Raw genomic sequence first — 22,028 nt, 5'->3', positions numbered from 1 at the left:
ACTAACTCAGTGAAAGAAGTTATAGATTACATTCTATGCATACCTGTAAACTAGGAAAATATAGATACATCATGCTAACACAATATACATATACGACCCATACTACTAACATAGGGGAAATCGGAGTTTTATCCCTCATGGTGCGGTCAGCGTTTTTTTCTACCTTCACTTTTAGGCATGCTGCTGTACAACATGCCTAAAATACATTGTCGGAGAGACATATTGGCTTTGCCAAAGCGAGTTTTTATAGAGACTTTGGCTAATTAGATTCACATTTGTGTACATCTTCGATGCTCTTTGGCAGGGTTTCACTAACAGTTGTATTTATTTCTATCAAAATACAACATTTTAAATGTAAATTGCTTATGTTGTCTGTATTTGGTGCATTTAACCTGTACACTTATTTTGTGTTTTGAGTATAAAATAAAATACAATGCTGCCTGCGCTGGGCAATAGGAAATTGATTTAGTTAATCCTTACTCGTTTCACGATCCTGCTGCTGTTTGGAGCTGGAGACATCTATGGGACTGTTGGGGATTTTTTTTATCTTGTTCCTCTTGCTGTGATTGTTGTCCTGGCATGGCTGTAATATTGTATTCCTTCGATTGGGAATCTTGAGTTTTTTACTCTGAGTGACTACATAAGCCCTAGGCCACCCGACCTTAGGTTGGGAGTCACCAGTACTGTGGATTTCATCAATACTGACTCATAGACTGCAGAGGAACTATGAAACTAGGATGTTGATTTTACTGTTCTTCCTGTTATCATCTTTCTTACTCTCAGTTGTACCGTGACTGTTGTGAATTACGTTCAAACATTTTTTTATGATGAATTACCATTGTATTTTTCTTCTTTTTCGATTTCTTTTGTTTTCTGCTTTGTCCTGTTTACCTATTATTATTTTTGAGTTTTTTTGTTTTGTATAGCGTAAACTAGACCCGAGACATCTGGTGTCGGAGCGCTTTACATGAGCACGAGTTTTGTTACAGATGGCCACATTAATTTTTGTTAGGCACAGGGAGATTAAGTGATTTGCACAGAATCACAGGATGTTCTCCAGCTCCGAGAACAACCGCTCTTGTGGTAAGACTACATCCTCTCCTCATCCTCTTTATGTTGTTGGCATTTCAACCTATTATTTCAGTGTCATCATTTATTGTAAGGCCACTTTTAAAGCCCAATAAATAAATACATGTCCCTAAGACACAGTCACCCCTGTTTTTGCTATAACTGTGTCCACCCACTTTTCTTCTTTAATAGGCTAGAGGTACCAATGGTCCTGAACTTTTCTGTCAGTTGTTTGGTTAATTCTGAAGTTTACTGATCTTCAATTCAGTAACTGTTTAAATTCAAACAGGCATGAGTCAACTAAATACGACCAACAATGCACCACTGAACTGCTTGCCCAGTGAAAAGTTATGCCGAGCTGGTACGTTGTCCTCTAGATTCAAAATATGTAATCAATGGTTTTAGCTATTAATTAGTGCTGATTATTTCAAGATCCATTCATGCATCCATTAAACCTCTTCTATTGTTTCCATATGTCTGCATGTTTGTTACCTGTTTGCATGTGTGTGTTTATGTATGTGCTTCTGGGTGTTGTCTGTCTGTGTATGGGTCCCTGTATTCATTATGGGCCTTATTTATTAGGCCTTGCACCACTTTTGCGCCACCGTTGCTTCACTTTTTGGGACGTACCGGTGGTGTAAAATATGCGCCACGTTGCACACTATTTACAAAGTGTCCATGTAGGCAGATGCTCCACTTTGTGAACCCCTGCGCTACATTATACCTGTGCCAGGTATAATGTATGAAGGGTGGGTGTTACCCCGCAAAAGCCTTGTAGAAATGGTGCATTGAAACCTATAAGATTTCAGTGCACCACTTCTAGGATGTTACTGCATCAAAATCTTACGCCTGACTCACAGTAGGCGTAAGACTGTTACAGACACTATCACATGGGGATTGCCCCATGCGAAAGGACTCATTGCTGGAGTTCTGTCTGTTTTCAGACACACCCCAGCAATGCGCCATTTTTGCACCAACAGATACGTCAGAAGTACAGAGTATCTGTAACGCCATGCGACATGGAGCGCCGTACATTAAAAATGGCGCATCCAAGGTGGGCGCTGTGAAAACTGTTGTATCGCAGTTTTCACACAGCAATGTGACAGTTCTCATAAATGAGGCCTTTCCATGTCTCAGTGCGCCCAACTTTATCACACATTGTATTGCAATTCCAAGAAAGAACACAAACAGGATAGCAGATCTAATGTGCTGCCATTTTTTCCACTTCAACGCATAATCTTGATTTCGCATCAATGAAATTACGCCTGCAGACTTTCTATATAACTAGGGGTGCCCAAAAAAAGTGTGAACCTGGCCCTTGCTGTCTACATAATTAAATTGCATAAATATTTGTAAAAAGGTGAGCAAAGTATGTGGGGTTTACTACACCTACACTAAAGGGCTAGCAATGCAGTAGCTCTACCAAGTAACATCTCTTCATGTTATGCAGGGATAACCCATCCTTTCCACTTATAAAAGCCGGTAAATTGTGCGCTTGTTAAATTGTTTACTAGCAACATTTATTTCCTGTTGTAGTAAATTACAAAGCTATGAAATTAAGTGCTGTATAAAAAGTTATCAATTTTACAGTATTAAAGTGGGTTAAAAGACGTTTTTAGGTCAAGGACCTTATGCTTCTACCGCCTAAAAAGACTGCGAATTTAACAACCATCTCCTTTTTGTATGTGCCACTTTAACTCCAAATAAAGGGGAAAAGAAAAAGCAGTGAAAAAAACGACAGGGGCCTAGCGTGCACAATCCTTGTCCAGAATTAGCCAAGATGTATGCACATGCTTGATTTTCTTTGGAAAACAGATCCACCTTGATCTGAAGCATTGCAAGGTGACATGCGATCAACCACCCACAAAGCTCAATATAGGCTGGAATGACACGCCTCAGAGCAGACCACTAACTTCAAATAGCTCAGAAGATGAATGGTGGATTAATACAAACATCCATCTCGCTACTTTGATGTGAATATTAGGGTGAGGCCAGGAGTTCAAATACGATTTAGTTGGATCCGAAAGGTGACTCAAAGGTGAAAGCGACCATTAGGGATAACACTACTGTACTAGGGGAGTCTTAAAAGGCAATCAAGGGGTTGAAAGAGGCAGATAGTAAATGATTCTGGGATGACAGGCGGAGGACACATACCAGAAGAAACAATAAGCTGTTGAAGGATGAATAGTTAGTGAGGGGTCTGAACACAATAGATGTTAAATAAACGTGAAAGAGGGACCCACGTAACGGAAAAATGATGGAGTGACTGTGAGGCTGGAGAAATTCATTTTCATCTCTTCAGGGGGAACACATGGCGATCAGGATGCAGATGTTCAAAGGCAATGTCACTTTTGCTATTAGTAAGGCAGAAAAACATTTGAAGGGGAAGCTGACGTGGAAAGACAATGAAGCAGAAGTTGCTTCAAGACAGAGTAAAGAAACCAACAAAGCGATTGGGAGGATGTGTGAGAAACCTTATTTTTTGCATTATATATGATTTATGTTTTACACATCTCACTTCGTGCATCTGACTGCTGTGCAGTTAAGGCAGAACTTATTAAGGTCATTGCATGCTTACCTATTCAAATTATAACCCATATCTGAATGTTTTAATATGTTATAATGTTTTTCATCACGCACATAGGCAATTCCATTGCCTCTTAGTTCTTTCTTTTGGAATATTATGGGTGTTAGTAGTTGTCAGCAGCTACTTTATCTCTTAGGGGCTTATTTTGAGTTTGGCGGAACAACTGCCCAAGAACCGTTTTAATGTCGTTCACGCCACCGCTCCGCTGGTGATCTACCACCCGCAGTATTATGAATTGTGCTGTCTGAAAGGCTAACCGCAGCTACGGCAGTGTATCCGGCGGGACCATGGCAGTCTGCATTGTTGACGGTGTATCCAACAACGCTGGCAGGTCCGCGGTCCACCCTACGAGTATAAGATTTCACAGTCGTATTCTTGGCCTCACAGCGGTGCTCAATAAATGGCAGTTATCCAACAGCAGTTGACCACTGTGATACATCCCCAAAAAAAAAAAAACATAACTATGTACCTATAAAATACACCCCATCCCTGACCAGCATCCTTTTCTTCCAAACTGCAGCACAGCAAGACAAACAGATAGCCATTTTTGGCAATCCTTTTTTCGTCTTCCAAGTTAGCACTCACCACCATCTGTAATATTTTATTTGCATCTTTTTACCTCTATCACGTGTTTGGTTTTAATTCATATACACACTCACAATTTTTTTACCCACCATGCCTGGGGAAAAAAAACAAGCTTCACTGAGCAATCGTTGACAGTCATGATGGATCACATCATTAGAGTAGACAAAAGACACACAAATGATGGATGGAATGTGGAACAAATCAAAACATTCACCCCTAGTCAAGAGATCTGGGTTAAATCCATTGTTCTTTAAAAACTCTGCCATGCGGAGCTCTGCGAGAGAGCAGAGTTGCTTGCTGCACCTATTTGCGTGATGTTTTCTGACAGAAATTGCATGCGAACGGGGCCACAGGGTTCGCTTTGAGCATGGCCATTTTGTTTTTTGATCTGTTTATGGTAATGGGCCTATTTTTACAACCTCCTCCTCCTAATCTTCTTAATCCCATCCCTCTAAAACCTATCTACCCCTCATTTTCTATTATATCCTTACCCTGTATCTTTGTATTTTTGTATTTTAAGTTTATTTCTAATTTTTGTGTTTTTTGCGTAACTTTTTGTAATTTCGTTTTTGCTTAACTTTCTTTTTCCTTAATTTCTTCTTTTTTATTCCTCTACTTTTTGTCTTCCCTGGCTCCCACCCAGCACCTAGGTAGAGCAGGATAGCATCAGCACTAGGCCCCCCCGAACCACCAGCTGCAGCCGCCTACCTTGCGGTAGACCGCGCAGAGAAAGTGTGCAGCCCGCGCCTTAATCACTGAAGTGGAGGTGGCAGCACTGGTTTCTTATTTGCAGCACCACCTCCCCTTCATCCTGGCAGCAGGTGGCAGGCCTGTTAGTGGCTACGCCCTCTGGCAGCAGGAGCAATGTTAGGACAGGGCCGCCAGGCTGACCGACACTGTTTGGTGATCCAGCGCACCCAACAAAATCTGATGCACCGATGGGCAGACAATCTGGACCCGGACCAGAACATGTTAGGCCTGCTGCGAGTGGTGGTTGCGGGGCTTGGTGAGTAATAATAATTTATTTATCGTGTTCTATTTACGCTAATATTTTTTTCCCAAATAGCGAGCATGCTGCTAACACCCAGGTAAGTTAATGTTACAAATATTATGTGATCATCCTACAGTAGATAGATTCTCAGCGGTACTACCTAATCCTACTTACTCCAAACCCCAAGCGATTTCCCAGTGAAGTGTAGTAAGTAACTAGAAGTAGTAACTAACTATGCATGCATCAGTATGTATGCATTGAAAAAAATGCAGACTGAGGTGACCCGTCAAAAGGTTGAGAGGTCGAGAATAAGATGAGAAGCAAAGCTCAATCGTTGCATTTTATTAATAGTTTGGAATAGGGTTAGGAAATTAAGAAATAGGTCCACAGTAATAGCAGAGGAAATCTTATTTATAAATGTTTAATTACTGCGCTTACCTCTCCCAGACAAAAACGTTTTGGGGAGATTAACTGTAGAACTAATCTTTTGTTGATTTTTTTTTGTTATTTATTTCTTACATCAGCATCCGGGGCCAGGAGGGATACCACAGGGAGTAGGCCCACTGCGGCGCAGGCAGGTGAGGGGGCTTCAGGTGCCTCCACGAGCACAGATGGTTTTGTTGGGCCCAGTAAGTCCTCCTGTTTTATTATTTATTTACCTATTCTTGGGTCTTCTTTTACCGATCCACATTTAGAATTATTTTTTGTTCTTTTTACTGTGCCTGTCACCTAATTTAATCCAACTCCACTTTGATCTGTTCCCTAAATCCTTCTTATTCCTACATTATCCGATTTATCATGTACTTTCTCTACATTTCAATTTTCTGTACTTGACTTCAAAAGTAACTATCTGTACTAGTCTGTAGCTTCCTTTTTTCTCTGCTTTGTCAGTAAACGTTCCCTTTCCCCTTATAGACTGGTGGTGGTGGTACAGTAAGACTAAGAGAACACAGTTTAGGTCAGGTTCTTTACAGTGAAGATTGCATGCAGTTACTGTACTATGCATGTTTGTTAGGAAGGCTTTCTTTTTCTAGCTCACACTCAAACAGCACTGTAAAACAAGAGAGTGGTCATGGTGGACCACCCAGTGTTGTTGCATGTTATCATAGTATACCAGCAGTTAATGACTATGCAGCATGGCGGGAAGCATGATGAGGATCAAGCCCCCATTGCATTTGCCAACTAACTAAGACCATACGTCCTTCATTGACCAATTATTGACCCACTTCACTGTGCTTCAATAACTCAGATTCATTATAGCTCTGCCCCTCCATAATTAGAAAAAGTTTTTGTTTGGCTTGACTACCTGGCTTTGTTTTGTATTTTTGATAGAAGGATAACATACTGTAACCGAACTCTAGTGATGTTTTGTTTTGTAGTAGTATTTTGCTTAAAAAATACCAGGGCGAGAGGTTACTGGCATCTAAAATTATAAATATGTAATGTTTTGTCTAGCTGCACAGACCACCAGTGCCATAGATGATGCCAGCCGAGGAGACGCGGTTGCAGCGGTCAGCATTGAGGGGGGAGAATCAGTGGCAGCAGGGGCGGGCAGGGTAAGTGACTTTGCTTACTTATTGACCAATAGTAATACTCACTGCAAGGGTGTTGACTGACTTGTGAACAACACCCGCTTTAACAGATACAGTGGGAGTTGAGTAGTTAATTATGCTGCTCAGCATACAAAGTTTCATAAATGAACTTTAAGAAAGATGGGTTGATGGGAAAGATAAAACAAGATGGAAGGAAAAAGGATGGGTGACGTATGTGATATATGAGTGAACGGTACATGTGTGAAAGGAGGGTGCATACAGGTGGGTGATGATTGATGCTATGAATCAATCTGCATAGCTGGGTGAAAAGAAATGCTTGGGTGGGCAAGGCAAAGCAGGATGGGTGAATGGAATGAGTGAAAGCAAGGATGCATGGCTGGGTAAATGGATGTTGGTGAGAGGTTTGTTTGGAGCTATGTTTGGATGGATGGATGGATGGATTGATTGGAAAATCATGACTAGTTTTCTATAACAAAAGTGTGGATGAGAGAATATGAAGCTTAAATGGTGCATATCAAAGCCTAGGGGGGGAGATTAAGAATACTAGAAAAACAATGCAATGCTAAATGGATGATGTAATTTGATTAACGTCAGTGGATAGGATAGGCGAACGTGTCAAAGCTATATCCCGGTCCTTCATCCTTTCACTGGCTAAACTGCAGTACATCTCGTTTCCTAGTGTCTGCTTGCGCAAAAGTATGCAGGTTATAGCTGAGTGAGGTTAAATAGGCCTGAGGTGATAACAAAATTAACATGCACATAGCAACACAAGTATTTTGTTTTGCAATCCCTGTAGACAGCTTAAATGTCCAACTATTAAGAGAAAATGTAAATACTTTCACCCAAGAATCACGATCCAACAGGCTTCCCAAACGTCACAGAGACTAGGGTCTCATCATTTTTGGCAGTTTGTAGAGGACTGATCTCCTATGAAAAATATGCAAATGAAAAGGTCAGACTAGAGATGCTAAAAGAAAATGCAAGTTGTCTAATCATACCAGAAACATTATTGTAGCTAAGACTAAAAATTAATAAGTAAATGGGCCTAATTCGTGAAGCCCAAAACCATCTAAGCACTTTCCTAGGAAATAATACAGGGGAAAAAATACAGTTTTCTGAAGCTGGTATATCTCTGTGTTTATTCGGCCTTAACTCTTTTCAGACAGCTAGAGCTTGTGCCATTTGCTTTTAGGTTTATGAGAGCGGGTAAGGGGGGGCTGGCATGTGATTATAATCACATCAAATCTAAAGGCGTTTTTGGCGCAGAGTGACAGACCATTGTTTACAATTAGCAATTTGTCTTTTTTCTTTCTAGATACTGGTCAACATCTTCCATCTCACCAGGATGTAACAGCCTGGCTGCAGCAGCAGAAGCTGGAGACGATCCGAGCAGAGTACCAGGGGCTGGTGGCCCAGGAGCAGGGCGTGGAGGAGGCAGTGACCCAGGGCCCCAGTCAGGCCCCAGCACCTCCAGCTTCCCAATCCCAACCACAACATTGTTGCTGCAGTCTGCATGAAGCTGCTTCCATCTAACCACCCACACTGCTGCCCCACTCTCAGTCTCAGACCACACCCTACTATGCCATGTCCTGTCAAAGCTGGAGCCTGTTGAGGCCTGGCAGAGACGAATGGATGGGCACTTAGAGGGGATCCTACACTATGTCTAGTTCCCTTCGTCTTGTTTGACTAGACTAATCAATATGAAAATCTTTATTTATGCTTCTAATCGAGGTATTAGGGGGAGTTTCACTTTTCAAAACTGCCTTTTAGCACAACATATGTTTAAAATGTTCTGATAGTGTGTAACAACAATTAAGTATGTGCCATGCTTATGTGGTACTCTTGACCTACTACTCTCCTAGTTTCTGCAGTTTGCAACTATATTCACCACTATAGTGGGGGGTGGAGGCCATTGCCTTGCCTACAACAACTTAGTACTCTTATCGAACAGAAGAAGTGAAGGCTGCAGGGTTTCCCAAAGGTGCCATGGTTGTGGTAATAGTAGCAGGCTAGTGCACTAACTACAGTGTATGAATCAGAGGTCAGGTCTCATTCCCACCTGCGTGAACTCCAACTGTAGAATTTAAATCAGAAGGATTATTCATTGCAGGCAACTAAATGGGAAGAAAGAAAACTGAGTTGGTGGGTTTTATATTATTTCGCTTTACAAACACTTGAGACCAGACTAGCACACAACAACAAAGAGTACCTGATGCAGAATAGCAAACAAAAAACAATACTAAATTAGTCAGAGCAATGGTTGGTGAGCTGGTATTTCGGAGAAACAAAAGTGAGTCTTGCATTGTGATTTGTTAAGAGAACTTAAAGTATGAAGTGAACATGGTTATTGGTTAAGCGTTTTATTGCAACACGGAATACCTGATTTATGATACTGATGAATAATGTTCCTCTATAACTAAAATATCAATCACGTTTATGCATGTCTGGGTAAATGAGGTCAGTGTTGAGGAGTAAAACTGAAGATCCTGCAGTGAGTTGTTGTTGCTTTCTCCACATCCACCCCATCAAGTGGGTGATCTATTGATGGTGTAAATTAAGCCACACCTCAATAAATCAAACAGCCTGTGGGAAAAGGGTTAGGGGTTTGATGAATGGATGGAAAGGGGGATCTGGGGAAAGGTTTGACAAAGACAAACACTACACAAGGACAACATTCACCTGGGCAATGAGCAGCCAACCATCATAAATCTGTTGTGGGAGGAAAAGGAAACCAAGGAATGAGTACATTAAATGCCACGCAAACCTAACGGCCTGTCTGTCCTCAGAGAGACCCAAGTTACATTATATCTAAATGTTCTGTTCCCTAGCTTTGAAAAATTGCAAATATATTATAAAATATTTATGAGTCAAGCGAACAAGAACACACACAGTTCTATTAATGATTAAAAGAAACATTTATATTGTATTGCCAAATTGGGAGCTGCATCTGCATGATTCTTCTTGGACTGTCCGTAAATCTTGGGTGCCTGGCTGATGCAGTCCAGTAAGGTAAGTGTGAGGGTTATGGTACTTTTCCAGATTCATGCAGCATAAGAGAAGGCCTGTGGATTGTAAAACAACATGATATAGTAGAATCAAGGAAAAGGATAGAAGGTAAACTTCATGAGAAGTGCACTGAGAAGAATCAGAGGCAGCGAAAGAGAAAAGAGAAGAAGAATCCTTTTTGGACTCATTCACTTTATGACTAATGTGTAAACAATTAGGTGAGAGCAATTTTACCACAACCAACAACTACACAAAAGTGGCTGCATCTAACTATCGGGATGTTCAAACATGCAACTGTCATGATCATCAATTCATCACAGCACGTGCATAATGTGATGATTATTCATCACCACATGTCGTTCTCCACAGTTACCTACAACAACAGGCCCTCCCACTTAACCACCACTTAGCTTCAAATTTGAGCCAGACAGCACTAAGCACACACACACAGCAACACTGCATTTTCTAAATCAAGTAAATCAACTCACCGCTTTCACCACCACTCCACAGATTTGGGTAGGCCACTTTAAAGTCATCTCCATATCAGTTGGTTTCAATGAAGTTGAAAACTTCCTTCTTCTGGTGGTAGTTCTTAAAGTAGTCTAGTCACTCTCGCCCTGAGTCCTTCCTTCATCCTCTTGACTCTAAGTAAAGTGTCCAACTCCATACCGACTGAGTCCCGACTCAAATGAAATTGATAGACCTTTAGTACAAGGCTGTTGATGCACAGCAAGAGGAACATTAGGTCATTTTTTGTGTAGACTAGATTTGTGTTTGTGTTAGCTAAAGATACTTGAGGAATGTGAAGAAGAAAACAAAGCAGTGTGGAGAGGAGCCGGTGAAAAAATCTCGTTAGAGTCTCAAAGCTGAAGAGAAAATTCACCTTCAGTTAAAGCCATCGTTAGGCCACCACCAACATTGCAAATCATCACAAACACATTCAAGGGTAATAGTTACATGTAAACGAACACAGTGTCACTGCCTGCCACCACATGAATCATCTCAACTCACTCACAAACAACATTCACTCAGCATGCATTGCGTGCCATTTATCTGCTCTTCTAATTCATGCGTATCACCATGGTACATTGTTGATCCATTGTTCAGTTCATGGAACAGACATTGGCCAGTCTTGTAAATCAAATAATATGGGGCAGTCTGGCTAGGGGAATAAACAAGGAAAGGATAGATAGGCACAGGATGGAGGCACGCACAAATTTGTATCACCAATGTCCTTGAGGGAAATGGGTTGGTAGGGCCTCCAAAGTTCTCTCAGCAATCAGTTGTTTGGGACTTATAGGAGTTAACTGGAGGGCTTGTAGACCCCCAAGGACCCTGGGCATCCAAGAGGACTTCATCCCTCAACCAATAGTGCACCAAGTGGCCCATTTGCAGAGTGGTGAAGAAAAGGGTCAGGGTCCCTCGTGACTTGCTGATCTAGTTAATTATTATTATTTTTTAACTAAAGGGAGCGGGGCTGAGAGGCCAGGGTCAGCCCCAAGGACCACATCCCCCGGGGCCTGGCATCTTTTTTAAAGATTTTAATTTTACATTCAATTTTTTATTTTTTTATTTTAAAAGTTTTATATAGCGCTGGCTAGACCCAAGAGGTTCAGAGCTCTTTACATGAAGGGGTAATATGAGGCAAACATGGCACACACATAGATAAAAAGATAGTGAAAACAACATGTAAAGTATACAAATCAAGAATGGATATTTAAGGTGCAAAAGCTATACTCTTCAAGTGATTAGGAAGATGATGTTCTGAAAAAGGACAAATAGTTACAGAACAAATATAACATGATGATTTGGAGAAACAGGTGCAGGTCACAGGTTATGACCCCCAATATTAATTTGGCCAAACATGCCATCTAAGTAGATAAAAGAATAATGAAAACAAACTGCGAGATATATAAATCAAATAGATTATTAGGGGCAAGAACTGTACACATTAAGTTGTTTGTAGGGGGAAGTTCAGGAAAAGGATAAATATTGCTGACATTAAGTAAAATGGTGAAAATGGAGAGTAAGTGCAGGTCCCAGGTTATGATCCCCAGTAATGATTGAGGAGGTGAATTTTTAGTTCATTTTTGAAGCTGAAATAGGAGGAGTTACAGAGCAGGCTTTTTGGGAGGGCATTCCAGTTGATAGGGGCATTACCAGAGAAGGAACGTGATTGTGTGGATTTCTTTTTATGCAGTGGTGAGATTAGAAGGAGGATGTTGGTGCTTCTCAGAGGTCATGTGGTGCCTGCAATGAGGAGTTTCTTGGAGAGGTACTCTGGAGTGTTTTGGTGAAGGGCTTTATGAGTGATGCAGGCAGTTTTGTAGGCAGATGTACCTTCAATAGGGAGCCATTTAAATGATTTGAGAGATGGGGAGATATGATCGAAGCGTTTGCAGTCTGTGATGAGCCTGGCTGCAAGGTTGAGCACAGCTTTAATTGGAGCAAGGTGGACCTTGGGGATTTCGTTGAGGATGGCGTTACCATAATCGATACGTAAAAGGACAAGTGATTGAACTACAAGTTTAAAGTCATCGGTAGGTATAAAGGGTTTGATTTTCTTGAGGTGACGGAGAGTGCAGAGGGCTCCTTTAGCAGAGTTTTTTATGTGGACGTTAAGGGTAAGGGTGTTGTTGATAGAAATACCAAGAGATTTGACGGAGTTGGACAGGGTGAGTGAGTAGTTGAGTGCGTTAAGGTCAGAGATCCAGGATTGAACGGGAAGAGGGTTATTTTTAGGGGAGAAGAGAACGACTTCAGTTTTGTTAGGGTTAAGTTTTAGATGATTGGAATGGTACCAGGTTTGGATCTTGATGAGGGTTTTGTTCAGGTGTAGGATGGCAGCGTGATTTTTGATCTTGTAATAGATTTGGGTGTCGTCGGTGTAGAGATGGTAGTTGATGCCTGCTTGTTTAAGAGTGACGGTGAGGGGTTCCATAAAGAGGTTAAAGAGGGAGGGAGAGAGAATAGATCCTTGGGGGACTCCAAGGGAGACAGGAGTGGGGTTAGAAAGACAGTTTTGAATTTTGATTTGCTGAGTTCAATGTTGTAGGTAGGAGACAAACCATTTTAGGCCGTGCCATTAAGGCCAAAGCCGGTCATAAGCACATTAAGTGGGCCACAAAGCCCACTTCCTTGGCTGATTTCATCCCTGGGCACCCCATTACCGAGGGTCCAGCCTCTAGTGTGGGTACCTTGGTCCGTCTATGTCAAAGCAATTGTGCTCTGCTTTGAGAAAGCGGAGCACAGTTTGCTATGGCTTGGCAGGAGAGGTAAATCTCCCACCAAGCCATAGCGTCTGTAGTGGGAGGGTACAAAACTCCGCCACAGCTGAGTAGGAAAAATCCTATTTATTGGCTGTTGGTTAATCAAGCTCGGAGGACATAGTGTTCCTAAATTTTGCATAACACCTTATCTTAGTTCCCTTAGAAAGCTCTTCTTTAAAATGACTGAGCAAGAAGAAAATATAGTACAATATCTACACCCCTCAGCAGGAGAAGAAGATGCAGATGCAATTTACCTTGCAGAAAATGTTAGAAATGCTGTCACCATGAAACTAGGTGCACATGGTTTACCATCCAGGGGTAGACCTGTGGCATTCATGATTGAGGCGCACAAATCATATAGAACAGAGGTATTCTATTCAGGGGTTACATTCCCAGTTGCGAATGCAATAACTAAACATTTCATTACTACACAGAAGGTGAAATACTGGACGAATGTTGTCCCTATGAAGACATTGAAGTTCCACTAACTTACCAGGAACATTTATACTGGTTTAAAGGCGCCCTCCGCCATACAAGAAATAGAGCAAGACTCGGCCCGCTCGGAAGAGATGGAGCAACATGGCCGGTATTAGCAGCCTACACAACACATCCCGATGTTGAAACGATGCCAGGAGGAGACTCACTTACACTTCACGAAGAACTAATAAAACTGTACAGAATTATGAAACAGTTTGTGATGAGGACACTCACAGTTCAGCCAGCAACGGCTACAATAACTAGTCCAGTTCAGAGTTCAAAAACTAAAATGACGCCACAAATGTTACACACAGTAATGGGCAACCTGTGACTTAGCAGGAGCCTGGCATGGGAGGTGGCCGTCCCCATGGCCACATATGGTGCAAGGAGGGAGGCCGCGGATCCTCCCTACTTTCTGCTAATTTGCCCCAGGGAGGTAGTGATTTCCAGGGCTGCAGGGGGTTCCGGCAACCGCATTGCTTTTTATTAAAGCAGCAGAGATGTGGTGGCCCCAGGGTGGTGGAGGGGGGTCTGTGGGGCCTTCTGCATTATTCTATGATTAAGCCCCAGGGAGGTGGTAGTCCCCAGGTCTGGGGGAATCTGAGAGGCCCCCATCTCAAACATCTCAAACATGCCCAGTGGAGGTGGTGGTCCCTGGGCAGCAAGGAAAGCCATACAGGCCTCCACTGACAGTTTTTGAAATTCAAACCCCAGGGACTGTACCCGGAGCTACTATAAGCCCAATGATGGGGCCCCATACTCCCCCTCCATTTCCAGCCCCCAATACCTCCATGATCTGGCCCACCTGGGGGCCAAATAAAGTAAAACCATGGGATACTATGTTTTTAAAAAAAATCTCTGGATTTTTCAGAGAATTTTCAAAAATGTTTTTTAGTTGTGGCGGGGTCTCTTGGAGACCCCTGCACCACAGCCAGGGGCTCAGGGTGTCCATACACTGGTCCCTTTTCTTTTCCTAATCTTTTTTGGTTGGACTTAGTTACAAGCCAAGTCTCAAGATGGCTGCCAACACTTCCTGGTTGAAGTGTTAGCAGCTGATCAAACTTCAGTAGGATCCTCAAGTCTACTGCAAGGAATTAAGGCACCCAGATATCTATATTTTTCAAACTAAAATATCTCTTAAACTACTTAATGGATTTACACCAATTCACAAAACAAGCTTTCTGGACCAACATCTAGCTCTCTGATGAATTTGGTGAAATTCCATTCAGCGATTTGGGCTGTGGTAGTGTTCAAAAGTGAAAAAATTCCCATAGACATAATATGGGGAAAACACGTTTTGGGAACCCCCTTTTTTCTCGGCCCCCGTTTGACGGATCGCCCTTTGAACACAGCAGCTCGACCAAAAAGAGGACGTTTTCAGAAACTTTCGTGAAGCTTTATCAAACAGCGCCAACATTATTGGCAAAACAAAAACATTTTATAATTATAAATGTTTCATTTTATATTATATATATGTACAAATATCATATATCATATCATATTTATTATCAACTTGCCCTAGATATCAAGATTGATTGTTCCATTCTGACTATGTTCCTCCTGTCTCTATTAAGTAGCTACCTTAACTTTATGATTTCCCATCCCTTAGGTGCTGATCTCAGCGATTCCATTATTATTTATAGCTAACGTGTATGTATAGTGGCAACGATGGTGGATATTTGCTTCTATTGGCAGCATCCGGTATTGGGTAACGGGCACTGTGCCATAATGTTCCAATCAACTATGCTGTTATGTGATGGTTAAATCTCATTTATCCGTATTTTGTATAGGTATTCCCTGTGAATTAAAACATGTGGATCATCATAATAGTGGTTCTGAACGTGTTTTCTCCCAATGCTTTCCCATTTATATTGATATAAATTTAAACTTGGTATTATGAGACGAAAAATCCATTTATAGTTCCAAGTTATTAGATACTTTGCACTTTGCACGAATTTGCACTTTATCACAGCTTATTTGAACTAGCACTTCTTTTTAAATACATATGGGTTTTTATACATCTAATTTAACGCTTTGTATATAGACGTTTTTTCAAAGTTATACAGTTTATATCTGATATACCTCTCTTGTTTGTTAGATGTGGTAGGACTTATTTATTAGATACAATATGTCCTTAAATGATTCCAGGAATGTGATTTTTTATTTACCACATCTTATTTAAATGGATTTGCATCGGAGTGTTATTTTAAGAATGTGTTTTCTATGTCTATTGTGCTGTTAACGCCCATTCACTTATTGTGCACAGTATTTAATCACAACCATTGGTTCCCATTGTCATGTGAACAAGGCTACAGTGACGTAGCCGAAACGCGTCATGCTGAAGACAGGGGGTAAATAAACCACCTTGCAAGCATCTGAAGCGCTTTTGTGTGGTCTGTTCCTGGTTTGAAGTCAGAATCCAGATCCGATAGACAGGAGTTTGGTTCATATGTACATATATATATAAACACCAATTCCCGTTCTTGATCAATAACTGGACACCAACACAGCAGGCCAGGATGTATCTCTTCGCATGATTTTATTTCCAGCTGTAACACGTTTCGGCAGTGACTACTGCCTTGGTCACACACTAGACATCATTACTTCCCATGTTTTTAAACAATAGACCACATGGTTTCACAAATAATAGCCATGGAAATCATACCACAAAGGCAAATATTTTAAAACGCAAATGTTACTCACAATTTGTCCCTTTTACTTTTTCTATTGCTTTAGCTCTTTCTTTTCAGCAATTATCATTCACTTTTATTTTTTTCTTTGTTTATTTTGTACTTTTTTTATTGTGTTGCTTTTATATTCATGTTACCCATGTCAAATCCCTCTCCCTGTGTAACTAGTGTATTCAAATTGATCATATTAGACCATATCTCAGACATTCAACATAATCATATTGCACCAGTCAATTATTGACTTCAAGGTAAAGTGCTTATGCATGAGATCAGTGCCTCCAAGTTCATTACACGTATGATGTCAAAGTTCATTGTAGTAAAGTGCAATTGCATTAGGTAAACATAATCTTACTCTCTTAAAGTGCGAGTGCCAAAATTCATGTTGTCAGATCAGATAGATTGCTAGTGCAAATATTCAAAGAAGTAACAGAACAAATAAAATAACTTCTTGGCAACTGTACAAAAACCTTCTATAGTGCTACCTTCCTAATTTATTGCAAACATCACTTAACCATGCCTGAACACCTAATTCAAAATGTGCAAGTGATTGTTTATAACATACTTTTTCTTTTTCAATTCATTCTTGTGTTCTGAGATGTTGTTATTCTCACAAACTTAGTTTATTCTTTTCACTTCCATGTGACCTCATTTGGCTATTCAACAAAGATTGTAAAAAACATGCATATCTTTATCGGAATTAAGGCCATAAGTAATTCTACTATTCAGCATTAAGATGTATCTCGATTCTAACTGTTGTAATTGTAGTTCTCAGTTTTGGAACAGAATCATTCACATAGAAGAAGAGCTCATTTACATTCCCTCCATTTTCCTCATTAATGTGTCTGGCAACAGGATAGCTTCTATCACTTTTTTTCTCTGCCCTTCGATGTTGGGGTATTCTCACATGTGCCATGTGGATAGTGCTCCCTACATAAAGTTTTGGACAAGAGCATTGAAGGACATAAACTACAAATTTGCTTCTGTAATTATAGAAATTGTGAACTTTCCATGGACTCTTTAATAAGGGTGATTGGATCTCTTTCTTATTAAGACCATGTTTGCAGGCTTTACATTTCTGACCCTTGACAAAGCCAGGACTGGCCCTCAACCAACCCTCTAGATCCACCACCTCAGGGCTGCCTACTACCAGAACCTGTCTCACGGATTTTGCCCTTCTGAATTTTAAAAGAGGTCTACGAGGTGTGATACTGCCTAGTATAGGATCACTCTTCACTAATTGCCAATATCCATTCAAGGATTCGTTCACTTTAACATGATAGACATTGGACCCAGTGATCATACGTAGTTCATCCTTGCCATTTCTTTTTTCAATTCCTCCTGTCATCCTTAAGAACAATAATGATTCTCTCATCATTATCTTCACCTTGTTCTGGGCTTGATTTAGAACCTGGGTGCTATATCCCCTCTCTGCGAATCTCTCTGTAAGTTTAGCCTGTGCTCCCCTCAATGAGGAGGGCATACTGCAGTTTCTTTTCATCCTTAGATGTTCTGCATACGGAATACTTTGCTTGAGTTTCTTTTTTTTTTTTTTTAAAGATGGTACATAAATGGACACATTTCAACAATTATTACATACATGATAAGAATCTGATAAATATTTGATATATTTACATACATTTTTTAATACATCTTGTTAGCGGGAACGAGGAAAAATAAATAGATAAATAGGGTTAGAAATCAGTTTCAATTAATTGGAGACGAACAAAGTTTTTATCCATTTCTATCTGTTCTCCAATTAGTTACAGGAGCCCATAGGTGTATACCCTCCTTACGCTACCTCATGCCTTTATATTCATAGAGGCAGGATTCTATGTTCTGAATTCCTAGAAATCTCGAGAGCCACATCTGAAAGGATGGAGGGTTCGTATTTTTCCACGCCGCAGAAATTAAAATTCTAAGCACAGCAACAGATAAAAACATTAGATCTCTTTCAGCCTCGCCTAAACCCAACTTAGAGTCTGTACCCAGTAAAATTAAAGTAGGGGTTAGTTCGATGGACTGACCTAGCAGCCCCTCCATAAATTTCATTATTTCTTTTTTAACATTTTCCAACTGTTTGCAGGAAGAAAACATATGTATAATGTCAGCCTGACTTGCATTACATCTGGGGCAATTATCATTTTCGCTTAGACCCCAGGCAAAAATCTTTGCGGGTGTATGGTAAAGATTAAAAATAGTCTTGTAGTGTTGTGCGCGAAGGTTTAATGCCCGGAATATTTTTTTATTCAATACGAGAGCGAGATCGAGGTCGACATTAGAATCTCCTAATTTTGTCGCCCAGTTAGACTCAACTTTCTCAATATCATCCGGGATTTGGTCCAATAAGCAATTATATAAAATCTTAATCTTCCTACAACCTCTATTTAATAACTCAATCAGTGGGAAATCTGCTGTATGTGAAATCTGTGGCCTGACTACCTTAATTGACCTGGTAACTTGTCCATAAACCAGCCATTGACTGTCTGGAATACCAAATCTTTCCTGCAACATTTTGAACCCCAGAATTTCACCCTCTTCCATTACATCTCCCAAGGATCTAAGCTCCAACCTTTTCCACATCAGCAAATTATTATCATTTTTTAGTTGAGGAAAGAGAGATGAATTATACAGTTGCAGATAGGAATTGATTTTCGGGATATTAAACATTTTCATAAATGCTTTCCAAACCTTCCATGCCCCAATCAGTGTCTTCAATATTGTTTTTTTTATAAAAGCTTTGTTCCAATTCACACTGAAATACATTTATAGTCTTTTCACCCAATAGCATCCTATATATCTGGGGCGGGCATTGTTGATCTACAAACCCAGGTGTTATATCAGGTACAGATGTAGATTGAAATAGAGTAGTCATTTGGGTTAGCAAGCAGGCCCAATGATATAACTTTAAATTCGGCAATCCCATCCCACCCCTTTCTCTGGGCAGTGCCATTAAGTTTGTAGATCGCCTTACCCTGCCGTATTGCCATACAAATCTGATAAACATAGATTCAAGTTGTTTCATGATCCTGTCCTCTATTGCTAAAGGGATGGCCCGAAATAAGTAGAGAACTCTAGGGAACATAGACATTTTAACTGCATTTACCCTTCCTATTAATGAGAGGTGTAGCACATCTATTCTTTTTAATTCCTTCTCAATATCCTTAATAAGTGGCAGATAGTTCTCGCTTACAATTTTCTCAACATTAGCATTAACTTTTACCCCTAAATATATGGCAGAGTCGACGAATCTATAGTCAGTTTTGGCTATATTTTTAGAACAAATAACCTGCGTTTTTGTTTCATTTAGAAGATAGCCTGACTCTTCCCCAAACAGTTTAGCCATCTGAATTAGAATAGGAAGAGTTTGTTGTGGATTATTTGTTAACACTGCAAGATCGTCAGCGTAGGCCAGTATTTTACTTGAATAACCATTGCATATCACTGGAGCTATCTCTGGGCAGTCAAGAATACACTGTATAAGGGGGTCAATATACAGCGCAAATAGAATCGGGGAACAGGGACAGCCTTGCCGAGTCCCTCTTTTTATATGTTTAACCCCTGATTTCTCGCCCATTGCTGTTACCTTAGCTGTTGGTTCTACATACATGGCTTTAAGGGCCCCTATAATATTGGGACCAAATTCCCTCGCCTCTAAAATAGCCCAGAGAAAGCTCCAGTCCACACGATCAAATGCCTTCTCTGCGTCGAGCAGGATCATAGCGACATCCCCCCCACAGCAGCCTGGGCATCAAACAAAGATATTGCCCTACAGGTATGATCCGTTATACCCCGACCGGGGACAAACCCATGCTGCCATGGGATACTAGATCGTCAATTACCCTACCCAGCCTCTTTGTCAGAATTTTAGAATAAAGCTTAGTATCGGAATTTATTAGTGAAATGGGTCAGTAGGACCCCGCCTTTTCTGCCGGTTTCCCCTTTTTATGGAAGATTGCTATATTTGTTTCTTTCCAAGAGGCGGGTGTTGATCCTGTACACTTTGCTTGAGTTTCTGTGGATGAAAACTACAAAAATGCACAATTGAATTCCCTGCTGTAGGTTTCCTATGTGTCCTTGTATGTATCTTGTTGTTTTTTATGAACAACTCAAGGGCCAAGAACAAAACTTTGGATTTGCTAATGGTGCTAGTGAAGTGTAAATTCAAATAATTGTCATTTAGTGTCAACACAAATAACCTTGCTGATTCCTCCGAACCTTTCCACAGGATGAACAAGTCATTTATGAATCTTGTCCAGAGAATGACATTCTCTGACCACTCCTTGGCATGATTTACTCTGAGCACCTGCTCTTCCCACCAACCCATGTGTAGGTTGTCATAATTTGGGGTGAAGCAGGTGCCCATAGCTGTACCCCTCATCTGTCAGAATGTTTCTTTTCCAAACATGAAAAAGTTATTTTCTAAACACCATCTAGCCATTTCAATTAGCATTTTTGAATGTTGATGTAAACCTATTTGTCTTAAGTCTAAAAAGTGTCTCATGGTCCTGAGTCCATCTTCATGAGAGATGCTGGTGTACAGCGATGTTACATCGAGTGTTATCAGAACAAAAGATACCTCACATGGAATATCATAAACCCTCCTCTGGAAATCCCCTGTATCCTGGATGTACAAAGGGAGATCACTTACAAATTCCTGCAAAAAGTGTTCTATGTAACGGGAGGTTGTCTCAAATAAACTGCCAATAGCTGAGATAATAGGTCTCCCAGGTGGAATGTCTCGATTTTTGTGTATCTTGGGAAATTAGGTACAATAAGGGTGTGGTGGGAACATCTACCTTCAAAAACAGGTATTCACTTTGAGAAATTAAACCTGTTCCCCTCCACCTAGCTATGTCTTTGTGGAATCCATTCTTAACCTCAGCCAAATTGGTTTGTGATACTCTCTGAAAACACTTGATATCCTGTAACTGTGTTTTGGCCTAACTGTTATACATACTTAATGGCCACAACACTATATTCCCTCCCTTATCAGGCTAACGGACCACAATAGCTTTCCTGGATTTAATCTTGTTCACAACTTTTAGATATCCTTCATCCTGTTTTATGTTTCTTTTTGCGAAAGTTCTCACTGGACAACACAGATAGATGTTTTAAATCAGTGATTACAAGGTCAGAGAATATATCAATTGAGTCCCTTGGGAGGTTAAGAACATCAGTCGACTTGAGCCTAAAGCGTATTTTAATGCTGCCATGGATATAAATACGTAAAAAAGCGGCAGTCTCTTGCAGTGATATGAGTAGCCTTGTTTCTTCATTGCCCCTCTCCAATTGTAGATATATATATATATGTATATATGTACATATGTATTTGTATGTGTCTATATATATATATATATATATATATATATATATATATATATATATATATATATATATATATATATATATATATTCACTGAAAAAACCATAGGTTTCACACCAGTTATAGTTAGCAGAACATTTTACTCATACAAAACCATTGAAATTCCCACGTTATAGTTAGTTGGACTCACTATAACTCGCGCGCCCGCAATCCACTGCTGATGATGTCACATATTACATCATTCATGACATGGTCAGTGACATCACTGATGACATCACTGATGACATCTCAAATGACATCACTGATGACATCACTGATGACATCATCCAGTGTCTGTGTGTTCCTGTAAAGTTAAAATGTGTTTAACATATTGAAGAATGAGTGGATGTATGAGTGTCTGGATAATGGATTTAGTAGGTGCGTGACTGATTGTATGAGTGGGAGATTAAATGTGTCTTACTGAATGCATGGTTTAGTGA

This window comes from Lissotriton vulgaris, chromosome 3_1 (genome assembly GCF_964263255.1).
Source record: "Lissotriton vulgaris chromosome 3_1, aLisVul1.2, whole genome shotgun sequence".
NCBI lineage: Eukaryota > Metazoa > Chordata > Amphibia > Caudata > Salamandridae > Lissotriton > Lissotriton vulgaris.
This window is presented reverse-complemented; position numbering follows the sequence as displayed.